Below are 23,816 nucleotides of genomic sequence, written 5' to 3'. Positions count from 1 at the left end.
ATCCCAAGCCCAGACCCCACCAGAGATGTGGAGAGAAAGAGCAGTTGCAGTTGAGGTAGGAGTGGTGGTCCAAGGCCTGGATGAAAGACGAGTGGTGCTTGTCACCTAGCATTCCTCGCTGAAGGGCTGGGGGGGGGGGAGGGGAAGCATCTCACGCAGAGCTATGTTCGTCCACGAGACAGTCAGGAGCAGCAGTAGGGTGTCTTCCCTCCCAGTGCTTCTGTAAGTCACTGAGATGTTCAAATAACGTTTTGTTGTGTGTTCAGTGATTTATGGGATTTTAAAAGCTGACAGACACCCTAATTAAAAAGGCTGACTGAACTGTTTGCTTCCTTTGCTGATAAAATCCTTGAGATCTCCCTTCCTTTTCGAAGGGAAAAGAGGAAAATATCTACCTAAGATTGTATTTGCTCTCATTCAGGCTGTGAGTGAACAAGGTCCTTGGAATCCATCTTCCACACAGGCATAATAACTCCACATGGAGATAGAGACAATGGCTCACAGACGATGATTACAAGCAGGGCTATGGCCACATCCCCCTACACCCCCATCTTTCTAATGAAATAGAGAAGAGTCCCATACAGGCTCCAGTTCAGCTCCACAAGGCTGTAGGGATGGGTGTGGAGCTCTTCCTAAAAATGGACCCTTTCCTCTGGATGTCAGTGGGGCCTGAGGTCTCCCCTTCCCATTGTTGACCCTCTGCTCCAGTCTAGCCCCTCAGAGCCTGTCTAGAACACACTCCAGGCTCAGTGGTCCTGTCCGTCAAAGAGCCGTGCAGTAGACACAAATCACATATGGCCTGGATTGTACTTCCACATCCAGTAAGGCTGGGCTCAATGACGGCAGGACACTTACTTGCCATCATTAAATCCTAAACAAGAATAAAATGTGCTCCTCTTGGAGAACCAACAGTAACAGACCACCAGGCCTCCTTCCAGGGCTGACGTGCCAGTCAGTGGGAACATCAATTTGGCTCACACCAGGGACACACACAGTCCAGCTCAGCCTGATACCACACACTGTATCCACAGACCCTAATGACTGCAATTATGACTCCATTTTACAAATAAATGACCATACATGACAATGGAACTGTCAGCCTTACTGGATTAATCTTAGAGGACTGTTGTCATCCATTTCTCCCTGTTCTGGGCGAACATAGCCTTGTTGTCCCTGGGACCAAATCCAACTTCCACAGAGAGCTGGTTTTCAACACCATTCATAATCCAGCTCAGCCTCGTAAATCTAAGCTTATCTCTCTTTCCGCTCTACTGCTCATATGAACCTCTTCTCTTTCTTCTGCTCTCGTCTGGATTGCTGTCTCCCCACCCCTCATCTATCACATGCCCTGCTTTCAAACACATGTCGAGGATTTCCTGCCGGGAGTGTAGGGAATGAAAAGCCTTGTTACTGGATTGTGTGCACAGTTCCACCTCATCCCTCTGTCCTTAAAACTATGTACGTCAACTGTTACTCCATGCTTATATACATGCACAAACATACACAAATATATTCTCTGTCCAATTTTTCTAGTTTATAGATATCCATCCTGTGACACACAACCATTAACCTAGTCTGAAGAGACTTGAATAGAGCTCTACCACAATAAACGACCACTGAGCTCCAACTCCATAGTTCCCAACACCGTGATCCTTTTTCAAATCTACACATGCACGCCTCCTTCCACTATGTGGCTCTGCTGCAATTCTCTCCTGGCAACTTCTGATCTCAGAGCTGTTAATTTTTAGTCTTTTACTGTACTTGGCACAGTCTGAACACCCACTGCAAGCCTCTAGAAACAGAAATCAAGGGCGTATTCTACAGAAGATGTTACCCAAGCTCCTTGCTGCCGAGGCTCCTGACTCGGCGGCGTAAACACTGCCAGCAACCAGATCCTTTCAGAAACATGGAAGCTCAGGCCACACCCACACCCAGGAGTTGAGAATCTCCACTTTAACCAGATCCTTGGGCATCTTATACTATGTAAAATCTTGAGAAGTGAGGACTTAGGGAAGCCTTTTTATATTTGACCTGTTTCTTGACATCTGAAATGTACACACCTGTAGACATGCTCAAAGTGGATGTACATATTCTCCACAAAAATATTCTGCATCCCAGGTGAATAACCTCATTTGCCAGTGCTAGAGGTTCTCAGTTGAGAATATAATTTTTTTTAGTGATGCTGCTTCTGAGAATAACTGGTATTTTATTACTGGGACATCAGAACAAAGAAATAATTTGCAAATGTAGTTGGGAGCAGGGCCAAGAATAAGAATTTTTTTTTTTTTACATAGTCCTAACTTTTGGCTCTGTTACCATTTCTTCTTTGATATAAATACAGTTCTTTCTATGTGCAGGGTGTGCTTTCAAATGAGAAAATGAAAGCTAAAGAAAGAGAGGAGAAGCCACTAGATGAAAGAGCACGTTTAAACCCAGCTCTGCAGGGATCATTACAAACCTCATGCCTGCTGGGGACACACAAGGCAGACAGGAAAGCCCTTCAGAGAGGACACTTTGCTTTGAAAGTCTGGATTCTCAGGATTAAAGATCTCACAGTTGGCACTTAAGGCTTGCACCCCTATAAGATATGCATGTATGTAATTTCAAGTGGTAGGATGAGCATGGATGTCCAGGGATAAGCAACTTTCTCCTGCTGACCCAGTGTTCCTCTTCACCTCCTCATCCAACATCAGTCTGCTAGCTGAGTGGCTAAGAGACCTGGAGCACTCTTGACAGCTCTACTACCATGGTACATAAATATCCCTCTGTGTTGAAAGTTACATGATGGTGTCAGAACTTACATGATAGTCAAGTGAGTCCTTCACGACTGAGGAAACTTCCAGGATAGTCGTGGCTTAAATATCCTGGGACCCAAGTAGGTCTTGTGTACAGCCTGGGAATTTCTGAAGTACAGCTGTACCTGCTGCTTTCCAGCTCCTCTCAGACATGGAAAACAGCTTCTGGACACCCCATGCCTAGGATTCCACTATCTTCATTTCATTTCCACATATGCAAAGACCCATGAAGGAATAAGCACACCCAAAGAGAGTTTTTTTCTGACTCTCTGATGGGCTGGGAAGGCCAGCCATGCTGAAAGTTGCCTCCTGCAGAGCTTGGGGGCACTTGAAATTGAGCCTTAACCCCTCCTTGACCTGGGCAACTGGGTGTCTATAGGACCTGGTCAGTATCCTTCTTGGAGAAAAATTACATCTGCCTCTGCTAGCATCTGTTCAGGGCCATCAGGCCAGGACAGAAGCATCTGGGGCTTCTTCTCACAGATAATTAATATCTACTGACAGAATAACAGAACTAAAAAACATCCCTAAGAGAAATGACGAGGCCCATTTGGGAGTGCTGATGACATTACGGCAGACAGTGGGGCTGAGGGCAAGGAGATGCAGAAGGGCAGGAACTGAACCACTGGGGCAAACAGAACCCATGTGTGCTGCGAGCCACCATTTGAGGAAACAGATGTTTTGGGAAGGGCAGTAAGTGCTCAGCAGAAAATTGCTACAGACCAAGCCAGGCACAATCACCTTCATCTAAGGACCATGTCTGATTCCATGTGCTCCATGACTCAGTAGCCATTATCAGAGCAGATTTGGGCCTCACACGGGCTCTTGGAAGCTGAGGATAAGGGAGAATCTTTGCTTACACGATCCTAGGGTATGGCTCTGTGCTAGAGAACTCATAAGGACCCGATGCCCCACAGTCATGACATCAGCCCCAGCCTCATTCCTCCACAGATCCACCAACTGGGGGCTCTTGCAAATTCCATTAAATAACAGGGAAATGCTTCTCAAACACATCCTTGTCTGTCTGCCATCTCCGTAGTTTGTAATATATTGGCTCCACTTATCACAACACCCAGACCCACACATCTCAGCCCACATTTTGCCTCACCCATCCTGTCTCTGGTGCTTCACAAAGTAAAGGCCCTCCTACACTTCTGTCTCAGGGGCTAAGTTAGATTTCTGGGCTATACTAGGATCCTGGCCCCCTGGGGATCTGTGCAATACTGCTGGTCACTGCTAACACCACTCGGGGTTCAGCTGCCTCACTGTGCTAACCCAGGTCAGGTGTCTGCCTAGTCTGTACAGATGGTGATGTGGTTGGTCTTCCCAAAGCCGGGTGCCAATGAGGTTGACATAGAAATGGTAATATGTCACAGAGGGAGAGGACCTGGTCCCCAAGTCACCTAAAGAGCAGTGCAGGCCATGTCTGTGTGGCAGATGGCCACTTCTCCTGCTTCTGAGTCCATAGGCCCACCCACCACAGGTTACAAAAGAGCTCCCACAAGGGCCAGAAGCTCTGCAAGGACATGCCAGCACAGAACAGAGAAATTCCCAGAAAGTGGGCACCTGGACTCCTGCTCTCTATAGGCTTTCTCCTGAGCAATTCCCAGAATAAGAAATTCATCAACCTCTTGGTCTAGAAGAAGTAAATCACTTGTTCTATTCAACCTTCTGTCTTGATGGAGGAAGACAGGCTTGCCCTCAGCACTTACAAAATGATCAAATAAAATGGAACCCACATGAGCTCTAAAGTCTGCTGACGCATACTCCCTGCCAGTGCTCTGTGATGGTACAAGCCCTGATGTCTCCTCTGTGACCATCTGTGGGGGTGGGCGGCGTCTGTGTACCTGGCCCATTGACCTTTTTGAAGGATTTCCCATGGGCTTAAGGACATGTGGAGACCATCCAAAGGGCCCTCAGGGGTAGCTGGGTAACTTCTGTCCTGGTTACCATCCCACCACAGGAAACAGTATTGGTCTTAGACTATCTGAAAAGACTAAGATTTCACTCCATGCAAGAGCATTCAGTAGTCACTAGGCTCCAGTGCTGCGCCCATGCCCCTACTCACTGCCAGAAGCTTCCCCGTGGGCCTTGGCACTATCTGAGCACAGATGCACAGGCACACCACCCTGAGGACCTCACCAAGACAGATGCAGAACACAAGGAAAGAAAGCCACGGGTTGGAGATACCACTCTATGGGGGGGGGGGATGGGAAGAGCACAAAGGCAAAGCACCTCTCCAGGCAGTGATGAGGGTCAGAGTATGTGCTCTAGGTGGCCGAACACGTGTGCGAGGAGTGTGTGCGTGCACTGTGGACAGTGAGGCTGAAGGAAAACCGGTTTCTGTGTCCAACCGCTCTGCAGCATTTCATGCCTTTTGATATGGTGCCTAGAAGGGGTATGAGGTTGACGGCCCCTGACAGTTGGCAATGACTCTGCAACAGCTATCTTGTGTCAGCATTCTCCTAGAGTGGCATCTTCACGGCAAGCCACGGGGGACGCTCACTGCAAGAGGATGCTGGGAGCAGACAGCTGATGTATTGGTCTCCACTGTACTGGCTCTAGGACTGGAGACTCAGCGAGGCCATCATACATGTCCGAGGAGATGAAACCACCTCTCCAATAAGGTGGCACTGATCACTGAGTAAGTGGGCACATCACTGGGAGCCCCCAAGCAAACCAACTCAAATCTACTAACTGTGTGTGCATAGATGCACACACACACACACACACACACACACACACACACACACATACTGTCACACCTGTCCACATATGCTATGCACACTTGTACCCATTTTACTATCTGTGAGCACTACTTGACGCTGAAGGGGATTTGAGCAACATAAATTATTGCCACTTCAAGCCACCGTGTCACTGACCACCTGGCCCGGGTCACATGAGACTTTGATCGGCTGCTGACCTAAGAGCTTGACTTCCATAAATTTCTGTGCGTTCTGGAGTCCTTTCCTCTCCCAGGTGTAACAAATCAACAAGCAGCTGCATTTCATCCTAAGACCTCTAGCTCTAAGTGGGTCTCCAGAGCAAAACCTGTCATCCTCAGGCTGTTTTCCCCACAGCGGCTCAAGACCTTCTCCATCTTCCAAGCTGCCAGAGGTGAGCCTCTCCCCACCCCCACCCTGACCTGTTCCTCCAGGCCAGTCCTCTCGGTGCATGCTCTTACATGACTTGAGATTGCAGAGGTGTAGAGGGTCATCTTGCCTTCTGGTTACCTGAGTAACCACGTGCTAGCACACCCTCAGGCTCTGCACTAGGGCTGTAGGCAACTTGGGGGCATAATTCTGCCTAACACGTGGGGAGGCTGGTCATGTGACAATCACAATGACGCTGGACGGGAGACCCTGTCGCCTCGCCCTCAACCTCCTTTCCCTTCTCACCTGCGCTCAACTTTAAGAAAAAGACCAGAGCTTGTCACCCTGGCTTACAGACTCTGAGACCCAAGTGGAAGTACTCAGAGTGCAAGGCCTTTCTGGCTGCAGTGGCTCCTGTTGAGGACTCGAGGGTCTGCTGAAGCTGTCTCCACTGTGTGGGCGAAGGTCTTTTGTTGTAGGTCTCATTTGTTCCGAGCCCACTCCCCAGATGAGCTGAACATCTAACAGGTGTGTACACACGGCAGAGGTGCACACAAAATGTCTGTTGTCCCTATAGGCCAGCGGGTCCTGGGCACCTTATCTGCAGTCTGCATGCTCACCACATTCAGCAGACACAGCTGGTCCTTCTCAGATTCTGTATTAACAAAGTCCCTATTCACCAATATTGATTTGTAACCCACTCAGCACCACGATGGCCTCATAGGCTCAACGATGGTGGAAACAGCCAGGAGAGCACTGTGTAAACACTACCAGTAGCTCCAGCAAGATGATGCTCTACCTCAATGCCATGAAAGCATGCAAGCACTGCCTTCACACAACAAAAAGATGCTCTACCTCCATGCCAGAGCACCGTGAAAGCACTGTGAGCAGGACCAGCAAGAAGATACACTAGTCCCAAAAGGTCAAAGTGTCAAAGTGTACCACAATGATACTTTTTGTTATCATCTGCACTGTTCAAAGGGCCCCCAAGCATAGTGCCTAAAGCAGGAAGGATGCAATATGCTTTACAGGGAAAGCATGTGATAGGGAAAAGCTCTGTCAATGTGAATTATGGAGCTGCTCTAACTCAACTCAATTCTAACGCACCAGCATGAACTGCTAAATAAGGCATATTTAAATAGAAACGCATATTAACATCTGGCCGCCTATTGATCCACTGATGAAAATCTTGTGACCAAGTCTGTGAAAATCTTGTGATTAAGTCTGCAGGACATAGCCCTAAGTATTCCTAGGTGCAGAGGAACCTTACAGAACATAGCCACTAAGCTAATGAGGGGAGCTATGCCTCTGTGGGTACCTATATCACGTTCTCAGATTCTCCCAACAATGTGGGGCTTCCTCCCCGCTACTATTCTACTCTTTATTTACACTCCCATTTCTCCTGATCCTGGGTCAACATCCAACTGGGTTGGGACATCAGGCACCGTGTGCCACAGTGGAGCCTAGGAGTAGAGCCAGTTGGAGAAATCTGCTCATGGCCATGCCTGCATCTCTCGGACCTTTCCTGGGACAGGTGGGCAGTGGTAGGGTAATGCTGAGGGTGAATCTTATATGCAAGTTGATCAGGCCCAAGTCACCCAGACAACTGGTCAAACATTATTACTGGCATGTGTAGTGAGAGAATTTCTAGTCAAGATTTACATTTCAATCAGGAGACAGAGTAAACAGATGGTGGGTCACATCCTGTCAGGCAAATTTCTCCTCCTTGAACAAGAGGGCATTTCTCCTGACTAAAGGACCTATATCTGAGATACTGGATAGCTTCAGAACTGAGACGCTATCAGCATTATGAGGTTTGGACATACTAACCCTCGATTCTATGAATGGACAATTCCTTAATATAAATGTACCCAGAAACTCACATATAAATGCATATAGGACTCTACCTTGGCTCTGTTCTTGGGAGCGTCCTGACCAATACAGGGGTCTCTCTTCAATATGTGGCTCTAAGCAGCTTTCCTCTTGTTGGCAGGGACAGTTGGTTCCCTACTCCAGTGGACTCTAGCCTTAGTCATCCCTGTCCTCTGCTTCTTACCGTCTCCTTCTAAGTGTTCCTTCTCAAGGCTTGGCTCACTTGCTCACTCTTTCCATATCATGGTAGTAAGCACAGCCCGCCGAGAGCTCCAAACACATCAACTGAGAGGAGGGCTACCGCCTGGGCGCATGAAGGCAATGAGATTATACCTCCAGATTGTCACTTCAGCAGCGAACTTCACCCAAACTCAACGAACAGAAAAGTGCAGCCACACTGTCCCCGAGGCCTCCCTAGGCTCAGTTTGGCACAATCAGCAATTGGCTATAAATAGACACGAAAGTGTGTGTGTTCAAACCCAGTTGTCTGATTTCATCTGGTCTTTTGAAAGAATTGGGTTTTGCAGCTAAACCTCACACACTTTGGCGATACACTCATCCTCCATATGCTCTTGAGGTCCAGATGAAATGACATTATTGAGATGGGGGGTGTAGTGTGGGTGGGATAGCTTTTTCTGGGGTCACAGGATATCAGAGAAGGTCAGCAGCATGTGGAACTTGGCAAGAGAACAACCCATAATCTCAGGGACACCGTCCTCCAGGGAGCAAGAATCTAGATAGATGGCTTTATGATGAATAAGCATCGCAGTGGACGGAGTGGAAACACCATGAATCATTTCAGAACAACCGCTAGACAGTGCCCTTGAGGAGGTAAAGTGAACAGTTTTCGTGAGTCCCAGGGACAAATCAGAAACTAGAGGATGAGAGCCACATTAAATGACAGAGGGTAGAATTGTGGAGCGAGGGAATGGAGATGGGGAATAAATCCTTGCTAGAAACTGAGGTAAACAGAGGAAAGGAACCAAAATACACAGAGGAAATTCAAACAAGACTCATATTGAGGCAGAGGTCAGCTGCTGCACTGAAGCTCCACTCAGCCTGCTGAAGATGGTTTGGTAAAGTCAATTCCTTGTCCCAGGTCCCTGCCCCCTACCGTCTTACCAGGTCTAATTTTCCTGTATTATTGTATTCCTCGTCAGGGGTCATCTCTGACTTGCTCACTTTTTCCAACAGTGTGGAGTATTTCCAGAAATGCACAACTTGGACCCCACCACACAGATCTTCACCAGGGTTTTTTGGGGGGTCAGGTTTGTAACCATGTGTCACCAAGGACAAAGACCCTGGTACGCTGGTACCCCCCACTATCTTCTCATCCTCAAAACCCTTTGCCGTGTGTTTATAGCAGCACCTTGTACTGTAGCCTGCAAGCTTGCATTCCCTGCAAAGCGCTGGAACCCAAAGTCACCAGACATACCCCTTGATGTGCGCAGAGCCGTCGGGCATGCAACTCTGTCAGGCAGTGACTTACCACTGGCCTCAGAAAGCAAGGGTCCCAGGGACCACAGTTTTAAGGTCTCGGTAGCTCTTTTCACAGGAGGCCAACCCTGTGCCTCCTGACCCAGCTGGTGACAATGGCCCATGAGACCTCTGTCCTCTCTCTTTGACCCTGCTTCTGTCCCTGACTGTGTGTATCTGTACTGTATCCTTTTATTCATTCTGTCCACCCTCAATGGGTGATAATATGTAACTTGTGCTTATTTCTACAGCCAAGGATCCATCTTCTATGAAATAAATAAGAAAGGAAATTGCTATATGAATTGAGAGCCAAACTGTATTACAAGTGAAAGACTTAACCAGCTCCAATCTTACATGTTTGTTTATTTATTAAAGTGAATTCCTGAATGATATCTGTTCAGCCAGACTTCCTGTTACTCCTACTAGAGGTGAAGGCATTACAATTTCATTTCTATGGAGTTTTATATATCAGAATTATTCGCAGTAATTCAATTTAAAGTGTGTGTGTGTGTGTTAAAATTCTTTCAGGGAAAAGTTTCAGTGTTTCAGCAGACTAACAACCTTCCCCAAAATGAACCATTAGGAAATGCTCACATCAACTTTGTCTCATCATGTGACCTTTTAATAAAAGTTTTTGCTTATTGCTTGGTTGGTTTTGACACAGGGTCTTGCTATGTAACACATGCTGACCATGCTTGTCATCCTCCTGCCTCAGCTTCCTGAGTGCTGAGGTTATATGAACCATCACACATGTCAAGGCAATACAGATTTTAAATAGCAAACCTGAGGCTCAAATTGAGGACCGGTCATGTTAGGGGTATGTTCCTTCACTGTGAAAACAGAGACTTTTCCAACCACGACAGAAAATAGCGCAGGTTGAAAATGCATCTCACCCAGCCTGCTGACCTCCAAGGCTTGTGACACAGCATGCTGCAAAGCACCTGCGTTCCCCCGGAGCACGCGGCTGAGGGAGAGTCGCAAGTCTCTGCCACTGTTTAGTGCTGTGGATAGACTCTCACACTACGTATCACCAGCTAGGGGTACCATCGAAACACAAAATTTTACTGAGTTCATTCATATTGTTTTTCCATTGTGGTGAAGCCGACAACCGTAAGTCAAAGCACGTAAGTCAAGAACCATCTGTCAAGCCGGGTGCGGACGAAACCTAGCTGCTGTTCGCCACCACGCCTCCTTGCCCACTCTCGTTTTCAGAGAGAGGCGACTGGGTAAGGTTCACCAGCTCACTGGTGCCACCTCCCTCCCCTCTATAGCTCTGTGGTGGAAAAGCCAGCCGAGTGGGCTGTGTGGGCAAGGCTCAGATCATATGAAGCAGGCCGCCCACGCGTGTATGTTCTGAGCTGGTTAAACTCCACTTTGTTTCCCTGCTCACCTCAGACCCCCGTGTGGATAAATACCCCGACAGAGAGCAGAGATTACGGGACGACAGCGAGGGGCTCTTGCAAATAAAGCGCAGGCTTGTGTGGAGATGCGAGCGCAGGGGGCAGGCAGTCCTGCTACTCATGGCAAACACCATGGGAGAGAGTGAAAAATACCATCAGGGAGTTTTCACTGAAAATAGCAACAAGATGAAAATTAAGATGTCATCGACAATAAAAGCTGTGTCGAGTGACACGGAGTGTATGGATAGCTTCGCGTGCCCATGTGGGGATCAGCCAGTTGTTCCTGCTCAGGTACCCTCCTTAACTCAGCTGATGACGCTGTTAACAGCCACCTGGATCAAAACTCCCAGGCGAGCCCTCCACGGCCACCAGGGTAATTTCCATGTAAACTTTAATTGATTTGTTGACATTAATTGATTGACTCGCCCAGATGGAAAAGGCAGGCCTCCAACTGGAATTGTTTCTGGGAGATTCAGTAGTGAGAAGGCTGGGCTTCCCATATGTGCAAATATTTCGATTAGATGCGCCTCAAAGATGCCACTCTGAGTCGTCAAACTCACACTTGGAAGTAGCACTCAGAGAAGCCACAAGACCAGGTCAAGGGCCAAAATCTTGGTGTGACCAGCACACAGGTGCGATTCTCCCTTCACACCTCAAGGGGCCCCGTGCTTTTGTCCCCACGTATTCTTCAGAAGATCATCATCTGTCACACTCAGCAGAGGAAAGCTCCACCATGCTCCAAGAGCACATGCACTCTCACATCTCCTCCTAGCCCTGGCTAGCTCCTGAGCATTGCTTTGGAGAGAGGGATAGGACATTTCTCTCTCTGCCTCAAGCTCTCTCTCTCTCAGCCTCGAGCTCTCTCTCTCTCAGCCCCTCCCTCCATCCCTCCTTTTCCCTCTTCCTCTGACTCTCTCTCAATCTCTCTCTCCTGCCCCTCTCTCTCTTTAGGCATCTCCCTGCCTCTCTACTCTCCTTGTTGGTTATAACCCCAGCAACTCCTTAGACCTCCTGTAGGCTGCTGACTTCGTGGCCTGGGTGTGCTCTGCATCACTATGCACAGCCCAGCATCCAAAAGAAACTGTTCATCCCTGGGTTCCTCTGCCCACCTTCAAATCACTTGTGAGGATCGGCCCCATAGCTCAGTTCCTTCCCTTCCAATCCTGACTGCAGAGGTGTTCATGAGAACTCTTGTGTCAGTGTAATCTGTGCGGGGACAAATGTCGTACTGTGGCTGCATTTCTCTACCTACAAGTTTCAATAGGTGTCAGAGACCCCACATCCTCAGCCTACATGGAGACAGCTGAAGCAGGAGGTAGTGATGCCCCATTACTGTGGGAAACACATTCCACTGGGTTCTGCTCGTCCAGGATCTGACCAGAGCATTATTGGGGCAGCAGATCTGTCAAGGTAGGTGCGAGCTATGCCTGCCCCATAGATGGCTGTAGGTGGGACCTCAGCCTCTCCCTTTCTATGGAATCTCTCTGCCACATTACAAAGCACTCTTCATCTCACTTGCAGACCACAGCTCCTGGCTCCTGCCAGTGTCGACTAAGAAGAATGGGAGCGAGGCTAGGCAGGCAGGCACACAGCAGCTTGGGTGACAGGCCTCTGAGCCTCAGAAGGTGATAACACTGAATGCATGGGCTCCACACTGGGGCTTTTTGTTATAATTTCAAACCAGGAAGCACCCTTGTTTTGATTTCTAGTTAAAACGTAGATGCTGGCAGAGATGTGCAGCTCTGGTGTCCTGCCACTCATTAGGCAGGATGGAGGTGTGTAAGTGAAGACCTGTTTCTCCCTCTGACTCAGACTGAGCTCCCCACCCCACAGCATCCAGTTCCTCACTGTATATGACACACATAGAGGCACACATACCATGTGCTACCCGCAGACAGGAGGATAGAACTTGTCACCCTCCATGGAAAGAGAGTCTTGGGAGCTCAGACACCCTGATTCTCCCATCCATGCTTTTCCTGACCACAGCCCTGAAGTCTAGATGGCACAAGAAGAGCAGGGATGGCAGAATCTAGAGGGATTTGTGCCCATTCTAGAGAAGAGTCCCATCCATCATGGCCTCCTAGTTCCTGCAGAGAGCCTGCTTTCCTGTTAGTGCCATCAGCAGTCAGTGGGAAAATACAGAAGAGAGGAGACTGGCTTGGGATAATAAGGAATTATAAGGGGGATCAATAGAGTGGCAAACACAGGCCAGATGCTGAGCACGGCCTGACCTTCAGTGAGACGCATACGGAAGCTGCAGAACTGCAGATGGGCCAGCAGAGATTTGCGTGTCTGTTTTTCTTCACACTCCAGTAAATTTTAGAGACTAAGTGTACACTATCATTTCTGACACTCCCTGGAAGCCAGCTCCTGTAGGTGTGGCTGTGAAGGGACCAGGGCTCTGAGAGCTGCTACAAAGCCAGATGGACTCTCATCTACTGTGACATCCCAAATCTTTGGTTGTTGTTGTTTGTTTTGTTTTGGGTTGTGTTTTTGGTTTTTCAAGACAGGATTTCTCTGAGTAGCCTTGTCTGTCCTGGACTCACTTTATAGGCTAGGCTGATCTCAAACTCACAGAGATCCACCCGCCTCTGCCTCCCTGGAAGTGTCTGACACTTCCCAAATCTTAAATATCAGTGACTGAAACCCCTCCCTCTACCTGAAGCACAGGGGTATGCACACTGCCTGGTAGCCTCTTGGTTCCTTCTGTTGATTTGTTAACACAAACCCATGGTCCTGATCTTTGTTTTTAATAAACTATGTAGCAAAAGCAGTACTGCTGCATCAAATGGAATGATGCTATCTGCCTGGATGGCATTGAGGACTGGCTCCAGACCCATTAATTTTTTTTATTTTTTTATTTTTTGAAGAAGGACCTCTCAGCTGACTTCAGGAAGAGACATGCCCGAATTCCAGAGAAATGAATGCCCAAGTCAAGAGAGCAGACACAATACTTCAGTGATACAAGCAGGTATGCCCATCTCTTTCTGAAGGTGGGAAAGTGCAGATGTTGAGAGCGGAGACTTTGGATCCACCCAGACAAAAGCAGGGTCCTCAGAGGAGGATGCACAGAAAGATATCTGACTACATGAAGATACAGGGGAAAGACATTATCCATAAGCATGGGGGATTACTCCCTACTATTCTCAGAAGATGACAGGCTTACTGTACCTAGACTCTAGGCATCCCTACAGGATTGTAGAGAATGGTCCTCATGTCTTGAGTTCAAGCCTGTGGTACATTCTTGTGGCCGCCCCGGGGAAGCACAGAAAAGCCATTGGGAAGGAGCCTTCCATATTCCTCCTGTTCCTACCTTCTCCTCTTATTGGCCTCTGCCCAACCAGTGCCTACTCTAGGCCTCATTTTATGTTCTCTTCTCCACCTGTGAGTGTGTGTATGTGTTTGTGTTCATGTGGGTTGTACACACATCTCCATATCCATGCATTTGTGTCTGTGTGTAAGTACAGGACAGAGATCAGTCTTAAGATATTGTTCTTCAGGCATGGTCCACTTTGATTTTTGATACAATGCCTGGGAACTTATCAGTTAGGCTAGACTGGGCAGCCAGTGACCTGCCAGGATACAATTGTCTCCACTTCCTCAGCCCTAGGTTCACAAGCTCAAACTAACATGCCTTGCTTTCCTCCCCCCCCCATGGATTCTGGGAGTCAAATTTAGGTTCTCATGCATATACTGTAAGCACTTTACTAACTGAGCTATAATTTTAGTTGTTCTATGTTCTTTTAATAGATGTTACACTTGTTAAAATTATGGTTTTGTGCAACCATTGTTTCAGTGTCTAGAAACACACTTGGGCCTAGAAAACTGGGATTCTGGTGCTACACAGATCACACAGCTGACACACCCATTAGATGGGGATGCATAATTAGAAACGCTCAACAATGTCCTTGTTGTCCTGTGTTTGAAAACACTGATATGTCACCAGACTCAGCTGATGACAATCAAATCCCTTGTATCAAGCTGTCTCCGTGGGTCCAGCTCATGCAAGGATGCAGATCTGGTCCAGGACACAGGACTTGATGTGACAGTGGCTGCTGATATTCAGGCTGGAACTCAATTTGTATGACTCTGACACCGTATTAAGTGGATATGCCTAAAGGGACATTATCTGCCTTGTCTTCAGGCACCAGAGCGGAGGCCAAATCCATTCAGAGTAAACAAGGGGTTCAGTGCATGTGACACAGGGAAAAAGGACATGTTGGGGCTCTGATAAGGAGGATATCTAGAGATCTACAGACTCTTCGTTTGCCCCCGATGTGTGTGTCTGTGTGTGCAGTTCTATGTGGATGGATTTACATACACGCACATCTAAAACAAATGTCAAATTGACAATGAAATACGTTTTTACGAAGGAAAACGCACATCTAAAACGAATGTCAAATTGACAATGAAATACGTTTTTACGAAGGAATTCGTTGTGTCTTTAAAAACACAACGAATTTCTAGAGACCAAGTAGATTCTGTCTCTAGAAAGAATCAGCTGCTGTGGCTAGACAAGAAGTGGCCAGGCCCAGGCCTTCCTGATCTAATTTATGATACATGATTTGAGGCTGTGTCTTCATTTCCACCTCTCTCCCAGCGTGGCAGCTGTCTAAAAGAAAGTGACTCTGTGATGAGCATACCTCTCCACAGGTCCCAGATAAGGTGACCCCTATTTCAAGAGCTCACGCTAAGGATGAATCTGATACAGGAGGTGACAGCTCTGTGCCTGATGCCCTACTGTGCTCTGGCAAGTGGATATAGCCTTGACAACAAATTGTCAAGGGAGCTGAACTCTCTTCAGCTAACTCCTCACTCATTTTCCATTTCTGGCCATTTAACCCTCTGCGTGAATTGTCATTCATTTTCCTTCTTGTAGAGTACCATCCCCTCAAAATTTGGTTGTTCACAAATGGGCATGTGTCTTTTGTGTAGCAGGTCTTTGGAGTGGCAATATTGATCCACACCACAAACCATGGTTCTACACTCTGTCAAAACTCTTGACTCACCCCAAACCCCAATAATGGCCACTGCTTCTTCCTAGGCATTTGTTGTCTGAGAACTTTTAAACTATAGTCCTGATATCAGCATGGGGCCCAAGCTTCAGGTTCCCATGAGCAAATGGATATTAACCTTCAGTGCTGGTTTTAGAATAGTCACATCACTTATAGGCTCAGGGGATGGCTCTCTCTCATAGGGTGGATCTCAAGTTGGTCCAACCATTGGTTTGCCATTCCCTCACTTTTTGTAGGCCGGACAAATTTTGGGTTGAAGGTTTTATGGGTGGGTTGGTGTCCCTCTCACTCTATTGGAAGTCAAACCTGGCTACAGGGGTTGATGACTTTAGGTTCCATTTCCCCGGCTAGGAGTCTCAGCTAGGGTCACCCCACAGAGTCCGGGGGAGGGGGTTTCTCTATGCTTGCATACAGGGGCCTAGCATAACTGTCTTCTGAGAGGCTTCATCCAGCAGCTGATGGAAACAGATTCAGAGGCCCACAGCCAAACAATAAACTGACCTGTGGAGTTTTGTGGAAGAGTGGGAGGAAGGATTGGAGGAGCCAGAGAGGTCAAAGACTCCACAAGAAGACCTACAGAGCTGGGCCTATGGGGGCTCACAGAGACTGAACCATCAACCAAAAAGCATGCATGAGCTACACCTAGACCCTCTACACATATTTAGCAGATGTCTAGCTTGGTTATCATGTGGGTCCCCTAACAAAAAAATGTAGCAGCTGTCTCTGACTGTTGCCTGCCTTTGGATCCATTCCGTTCCCCCTAGTTGGGCTCCCCCCATGGGGGCCTTCCCTTCTTTGAGAAGAAGGAAGAATGGGGGAGGGGAGCATGGGACTGGGTTGAGAGGAGGAAGGAGGAGAGAGGCTGTAAAATGATTAAATAAATAAGTAAATTGAAAAAAGAACAGTCATGTCAGCATGCATGCACTTCCATTTTGACACAATAGAAAATAGAATTTATTTTTAACATTAAAAGTGAGGAACTTGTAGAAAATACAGTGGTGATTATGAATCAGCTTTTTAATTGACAAGAAGTCTATGCATTCTCCGTGGATGGCATGATAGTCTGAAGTGTGTACACACTGTATGGTGGATGAATCAAGCTGATTATCAAGCACAGAGCCTCATTAGCTCATTTTCATTTTGGTGAGCATTAAAAAAAAAAAAATCCACTCTCAGCAACTTCCAAGAATGCAGTTACTAACCATCACCACTATGCTGCCCAGTAGATTCCCAGTTAACTAAGCCCCTGTACCTTCCCTGGTTGTGGCCATCACTTCTGTGTGTGAGTGAACGTACTTGCTTAACTTTCTGTCTGACTTACTTAATTTAGCACTGTGTCTGCCAGCCCCTTTCATATTCACACACAGCATGATGCCCTTCTTGTTAAAGGATGCCTAGAATGTCATTTTGTATAGAGACCGAAATTTCCACTTATCACTGATGGGAGCTTAGGGATTCCATGTAAGAATTAAATGGCCATTTCTTCCATCCTTCTGAGAATTGAGCATCTATCTTCTGCTTCACTTTGCACACAAGCCTCGGGAGAGCAGGCAGTTCAGCAAATGTGGATCTACCTGTCTTGGCCACCAGGGCTCTAAGGAAGCTGCTGTATCAAGAAACTTGCTTATAAAAAGGAGTCTTAGGCTTCAGGTAACTGTAGAGCTCACAGGCAACCTAACAGAACTGAAATGTTTTCCTAAGTAAGTTCTTGGTGACAGACGTCTGTTTCGTGATTAGGACAGAGCTCACACATATGCTATGACATCCAGGTTAGCAGAGTTTGACATGGGGCCCTACTGTATGCAATGTGTGGGCACTGGAAGCTACTGGCCATTCAACATGAAGGGGTGCATCCCACATCTTCCCTCAATGGCACAAAACAATGTAGAAGACAGGAAATGAAGGAGGAGAGCCCTGTTCACAGCGGAACACGAAGTGGGTGTGAAGGTTTGAACCACACATTCTGGAGATTTTGTGTAGCCAACAAGATTAAGATGACCCTGATGGTGGGAAAAGGCCATCCATGCTGCTAGGCCATCTCTAAAGACTGTTTGTGACACTTACAGTGATGGCAGCATGAGGGATGACAGCTGTGGGAACTTGCCATTCAAGGCCACTGTCCCAGAGCTGGGCAAGAAATACTTGAGCTGGATCTGGAGCTCAGGGAACTTCAGAGCATTACCCACAGTGTGGGTAAATGAGAGCCAATGCCTGCTTGGGGTTGGGGGGAGCAGTGGACAGAGACAGGGGTTGCTGATGGGAGGAGCCACTCATAACAGAGACTGTGCAGTACAGGACTGGCCCTTAGGGGGCAGAGCTTCTTTCATGGAGGGGCTTCATCTCTTCCTCTGGAAGTCTGAAGTGGGGCCATCATCCTTCTCTTCATCCAGAGAGCCAACAGTAACGTGTTGTCCTTGTTCTCAACACAGATAAAGGAAATTCCAAGTGGACCTGTGCCCAGCCTGGGCAGGACTTATCCACATGGTTAGAGCTGTTTCAGAACAGTGAGTTGAGGTGGATGACTAAGAGTGAGCCCTACTGGCTATATTTGGAGTTGTTTTTTAAATAGTTTGGAGTGACAAATCAGTGGTTCCTAAGAAAGGCACATCCTGAGGATGTGGGAGGTGGACACCCCAAAGCATCTCTTCCATGCAGAACAGGGGTGCCTCTCCAGATGCAGGCACCTCAGACACTGTGCTGACGACTACGGTCCAACTGCTCACAGGAAAGGGAAGCAGGGTACACCAAATTCTCTCCAGACGGCCTGTCAGGTGAGTCACCATGCCTACTGGGAGCTGTTCTGAAGTCTCACGAGAAGAAAATACCACGCACATCCCAGCATTGTTATTATGACTATTTTTACATTGCACCCAGCACAGCCCAAGCTATTCTGGTAGGGCCATGTCATCTCTCGAATAGAGATAGCAGAGTGTGGCCCATGAGCCACTCAGGATGAGGCTCAAGCTCCTTTCCCAACAGCAACACTAGAGCACTGACTTACATTTTCCACAGATGCCCCTCCCCCACTGCCTGTATCTTAAAATAGCAATACACAATGTGCATCTTGTTTTAATATTCTAAATTGCATGCTGTAGAATAGTTCACAATGGTGAGCAGAGGATGCTGCATCATTTAGAGGTGACTGAGCAATTCGGGGATACCCAATGGTTCAGACAACATCAAACACCAGCTTCCTGAAGTCTCCAGGCAGGCAATACCAACATGCCAGGGAATGTTCTTGCCAACAACAGTGAAAGCTACAGAAATCTTCTCTCCACCAAACACCATTTTCCACACACACACTCTTTTAATGATTATTAAATAATGGGAGTTATTGTTCTTATTACATGACTCAGAGATGTGTGTTAAATAGCCCAAGGTACGCAATGCACTCCACTGGGTGATGAAGACAGGCCTCTGTGCCTGCCGGCTTACAGAACATGTTGTGTGCTCTGCTGCACAGCTTAGGATTTAAAAGCAGCCAGCACCATTCATAAAGACACCATGAAGAGGAAGTTGTGCTCATGTGGTTCATGACTTAAATGGGATTTGCTTTGCTTACTGAGTTTGGGGCTGCAGTAGAAGATGGGTAGGCATGCATGAAGGATGTCACAAATAGCCTGGCGCTTAAGTGTCTCCAGGGATGTTCTGTGGTGAATTCCTTCTACTTCTCCCCCACAAACCCACACAGAAATGCCAGAAAATGCGTTCTCATACACTGATGGATATCTGAGAGTTCGGGGGAACCTGATCACCACACGACAAACCTCCCACCGCTCACATCACCAACGCCCCGAGAACCGCTCAGCCGTCTGTGCTTCAACCCTGCAGTACAAGGACGCGGCTGCACCTGTCCAGACACTGCAGTGATGCAGTAACACAAGGAGCCCTTGTGGCACATAAGTACCCCAGCAGCAAAGTGGGTAGCAATACCTGAGCTCTCAAACACGCAAATCACTGCCAAATTGGACATGTAGAAATTTATAGTTCTAGGCTGACGGATCTACCATCTTTCTGCTACAGTTATCCTGTTAGTTACAGTGATGTTGGAGTACTCCCGGCCCGGCCCTCCACGTTCTTCATACGCTTCATAGAAGAGTTCCTCAGCTCCTTCGTGGTACTTTAACTGCCGGAGTGGCCCATACCACTGTACTCTCAGATATGTATCACTGTATCATGATATGTTTTCTGCATTCCTATGCCAGTCTGTAGGGGAGAGGCAGAAGGTTTTTCCCATGGAGTATCCGCAGAAACAGGAAGCACCATGCTATCTATGTCCTCACTCGTGGATGCCCACCCATCTTCTGCTGCAAAAAAGTTTCCCCGAGGCTGTTTCTACCAACTGTGCCCATCTCAGGGACCACAGATTTTCATGTTCAATATCGCATATCTGGACACTGTCCACTGCTAAGAGTCAAACAATGTGACTAGTTTCTACATGAATTTTCCCACACACCACAAAGGACACCACAGGCATCTCGCTTCTTACTTTACATATGTGGCATACAATTAGGTAATGTGGACTCAGTAGGCTGCTCCCAGCTCAGGGCTTAACCAGGAGGGGACACTGGGAATTTTCTAGAGTGAGAAAAGGTCTGTGTCCTGGCTGGTGTGAGGGCAGAATGAGGACATCAATACTAGACACCTGGCTACTTTACTGTATGCTAATCGTAAGTTAATTAAAAATCAGATATGACTGGGAGAAAAATTATAATGTGGATCATAATTAGTTTGGAAAAAAGGCGGGAGCTCATGTTAATGCAGAGGTGTATCTGTTTTGATTTATTTTTTTCAACTGCATAGAACTGAAAGGAATACAGTATGAAGACTCAGCCCTTTGCAAGTGTTTCCCTACTCAAATAAAAAAAAATTATATGATGTTTTCTCTCCAATCTTCCAGCCTAAACATCAAATATTTAAATTTTAATTGCATTTATTCAAACAGAGTTGCAGCTTCGGATCCCAGGGAGCACTCTCCTTCTCTGCCTGCTCATCACTGTGTTTTCAGTTACTTGTCACCTGAGCCGATTCACATGGTGAATATTTTTTGGTCTGCTCCTGGCAATCCTGGGATATAGATGTAAAAGCAACTTTGGGGAGAAATGGTTTATTTTAGCTCACACTTTCAGGTATAGTCCATCACAGGAGGAACGTCAAGGCAGCAGGAACAGGAAAGAAAGAAAGAAAGAAAGAAAGAAAGAAAGAAAGAAAGAAAGAAAGAAAGAAAGAAAGAAAGAAAGAAAGAAAGAAAGAAAGAAAAGGAAAAGGAAAAAGAAAGAAAGAAAGCCATGTGAGCCTGACACTCAGCTTGTTTTCTTTGCTTTAACCAAAGCAGAATACAAAACCAGGAAGTTCAAGGCCTGTGGTGGGTTGCTTCTTCCAGGATCTCTTTATCAAGACAACCCCCAACAGACATGCCCACAGCCAAATCAGTCTAGATCATTCTTCACTGAGACTCCTTTCTCCTGTGATTCTAGGTTATATCAAACTGACAATTAAAGCCACCACAGCTATGAACTATGAAATATTTTACTGTTGAGTTAAAAAATATTCTATACTAATATCTGTATTTCAAAAGGCATTTTAATAGCATAGGGCATATTAATATGATAACTGACATTCCGAGATCATTTAATATATTTTACAACACAAATTGTGATTGTAGTATACATCAAAATAGATTTATTTAAGACTATATTACAGAGGCAACCTGGACACCTAATCTAATGATGTAGTGCTGCTATGGGTTAAATGTGAACTGTCTTTTACAGATTCATATAGTTGAGACACTCAGTCCCTACTTGATGGTGTTGTTTGGGGAATGTGGGGGATATTTAGGAGATGGGCCCTAGGCATGGGTGTTTATGGTATTAAAAATGTGATAGGCTAGGGTCAGATGGAAGGGGAAGAGGATTGCCCCATCAATGGACTGGGGGAGGAGCAAGGGAGGAGAAGAGGGAGGTAGTGTGGGATTGGGAGGGGATGAGAGAGGGGGCTACAGCTGGGATACAAAGTAAATAAATTGTAATTAATAAAAAATAACATATTTCATCCTTGCGCAGGGGCCATGCTAATCTTCTCTGTATCGTTCCAATTTTAGTATATGTGCTGCCGAAGCGAGCACAAAATGCAAGTGTTGTCAGAAGTGGGATTCAAACCCACGCCTCCAGGGGAGACTGCAACCTGAACGCAGCGCCTTAGACCGCTCAGCCAACTGGGAAATAGCAAGAGCTGGAGAGGACAGGGTCTCCACAAGGAGAGCAACAAAACAAGAAAATTTGAACACAGGGAACTTCCCAGAGACTCATACTCCAACCAGGGACTATTCATGGAGATAACCCAGAACCCCTGCACAGATGTAGCCCAGGGCAGATCAGAGTCCAATTGGGTTACATAGTAATGTGAACAGGGACTGCCTCTGACATAATCTGATTGGCCTGCTCTTTGATCACCTCCCCCTGGGGGGGAGCAGCCTTACCAGGCCATAGTAGAGGACAATGCAGCCACTTTTGATGTGAACTGATAGACTAAGATCAGAAAGGAGAGGAGAACCTCCCCTATCAGTGGACTTGGGGAGTGGCATGCAAGCAGAGGGAGGAGGGAGGGTGGGATTGGGAGGAGAGGAGGGAGGGGCTTATGGGGGGATGCAGAATGAATAAAGTGTAATTGATGAAAAATTAAAAAAAGAACATATTTCATGAAATACTTAAATACTCTCATATGTGTTATATGAAGATGTAAAAAATCACTTTCTTTTTAACTCAGCTGGAGAGAGGGAGGGAGGGAGAGAGAAAGAGAGGGAAGGAGGGAGAGACAGTAGGAGAGAAAAAGAAAGAGCAAAAGAGCGTGCGCGAGAGAGGGAAAAACGATGTCTGATAAAAGCTGAGGCTCTTATTGCAGAAGCAGAAAGACCTCTCTGGGAACCAAAACCAGTTGAAATGAGCTGGAGAAGATGCTGACAAAGCCTTCCAGTGAGACACGGTCAGAGTCCAGACAGCTGAAGCCAGCAGATAGGTAATGGTGGCCACACCTTGCTAAGTGTCTTGTACCACCAATACACAAGGCTCTTCTGTGTTATCTTGCAAGACAGGACAGTGGGAATGCTGGTATAGGAGGTATCCTGGTTACTTCTGTACTTGTCATAGAATTGTCACAGATGCAGTTCCTGGCCCATGTGGAAGCAGCAGCAGCTCTAGAGTGGCCAATGGTTTGTACTTTGAGAATCTTCCAGAATGATGAAAACTATGTTTGAAAGTTGAGAGGTGTTTGTCCCACGAGGCTGAAGAGCAGCAAAGGAAACCCCCTGTAGTCCCTAAAATCTGCATTTCTCTAACTCCCCTCTCTGTTCACCAGTGGTTGGCTTGTATGTTGAGTCTAGAATGACTCAGGTCATCCATCAGTCTTTTGAGTACTTAAGTGAAGTGGAGCGAAGACTGAATCCTGCGTTTCCTAAATATAAGCTTAGGGAAACTTGTTTCACCCACTGTGTGTATACATACATACATACGTTTATATATATATGTGTGTGTGTATGCATGTATGCATATATATATATATATATATATATTCTGATGAGAAAGAAACAATAGCTTGCTGACCCCACTAACAACCATGATAAACTAGTGACTGAGAAACCATTGCTGAGAAATAGTGCTTACCTTTGAGCAAAAACACAGCTTCTTGAAATCTACCTCTCCTTGCTTAATGGGTACTATGATTCTCTGGAAGGTCTAGGTCAGCATCATAACGATATTCTGATAGCCATTAGATCAGGACCAAATATACTGTGTCCTGTGAATGATGGGGCAGCCACCAAACAGGTCAAAACTACAACCCTTTACTCACAGGCATTTTTAAAGAAGCCTTAATTCACTAGCAGCAGCTGATGCATGTGGCTTCCTGAGCTCTGAATATTGCTATGACCCCAAAAATTCATGTGCTAAAACCTAAGCACCAAGGTGAGAAAGGGAAGACTTTGAAAGGTGATGAGAACCCTCATAAATAGGATTAGACCCTTAGGAAAGAGGACTCAGGGAACTCCATGCCCCTCCATGTGTGCCATCTCTGAACCAAGAACCAAGACACAGAAACAGCTGATTCCCAGCCTGCAGAATTAATTGAGCAATACACTCCTATGGCCTATAAATTACACAACTGAAGGTAGAT

At 46.7% G+C, this 23,816-nt stretch overlaps 1 protein-coding gene and 1 non-coding gene across 6 annotated transcripts in view; both read right to left on the bottom strand.

The window, feature by feature from the left end:
- Positions 1-23,816, bottom strand: part of Dlgap2 (DLG associated protein 2) — a 715,977-nt gene that overhangs the window by 361,573 nt on the left and 330,588 nt on the right. The gene's annotated exons all lie outside the window — the stretch shown is intronic.
- Positions 21,667-21,774, bottom strand: LOC132653907 (U6 spliceosomal RNA). The gene has a single exon (XR_009591731.1). It is a non-coding gene; the product is annotated as a U6 spliceosomal RNA (small nuclear RNA).

Source organism: Meriones unguiculatus, chromosome 4 (assembly GCF_030254825.1).
Source record: "Meriones unguiculatus strain TT.TT164.6M chromosome 4, Bangor_MerUng_6.1, whole genome shotgun sequence".
NCBI classification, from domain to species: Eukaryota; Metazoa; Chordata; class Mammalia; order Rodentia; family Muridae; genus Meriones; species Meriones unguiculatus.
The sequence above is the reverse complement of the archived record's forward strand: the minus strand, read 5'-3'. Positions and strand labels throughout refer to the sequence as shown.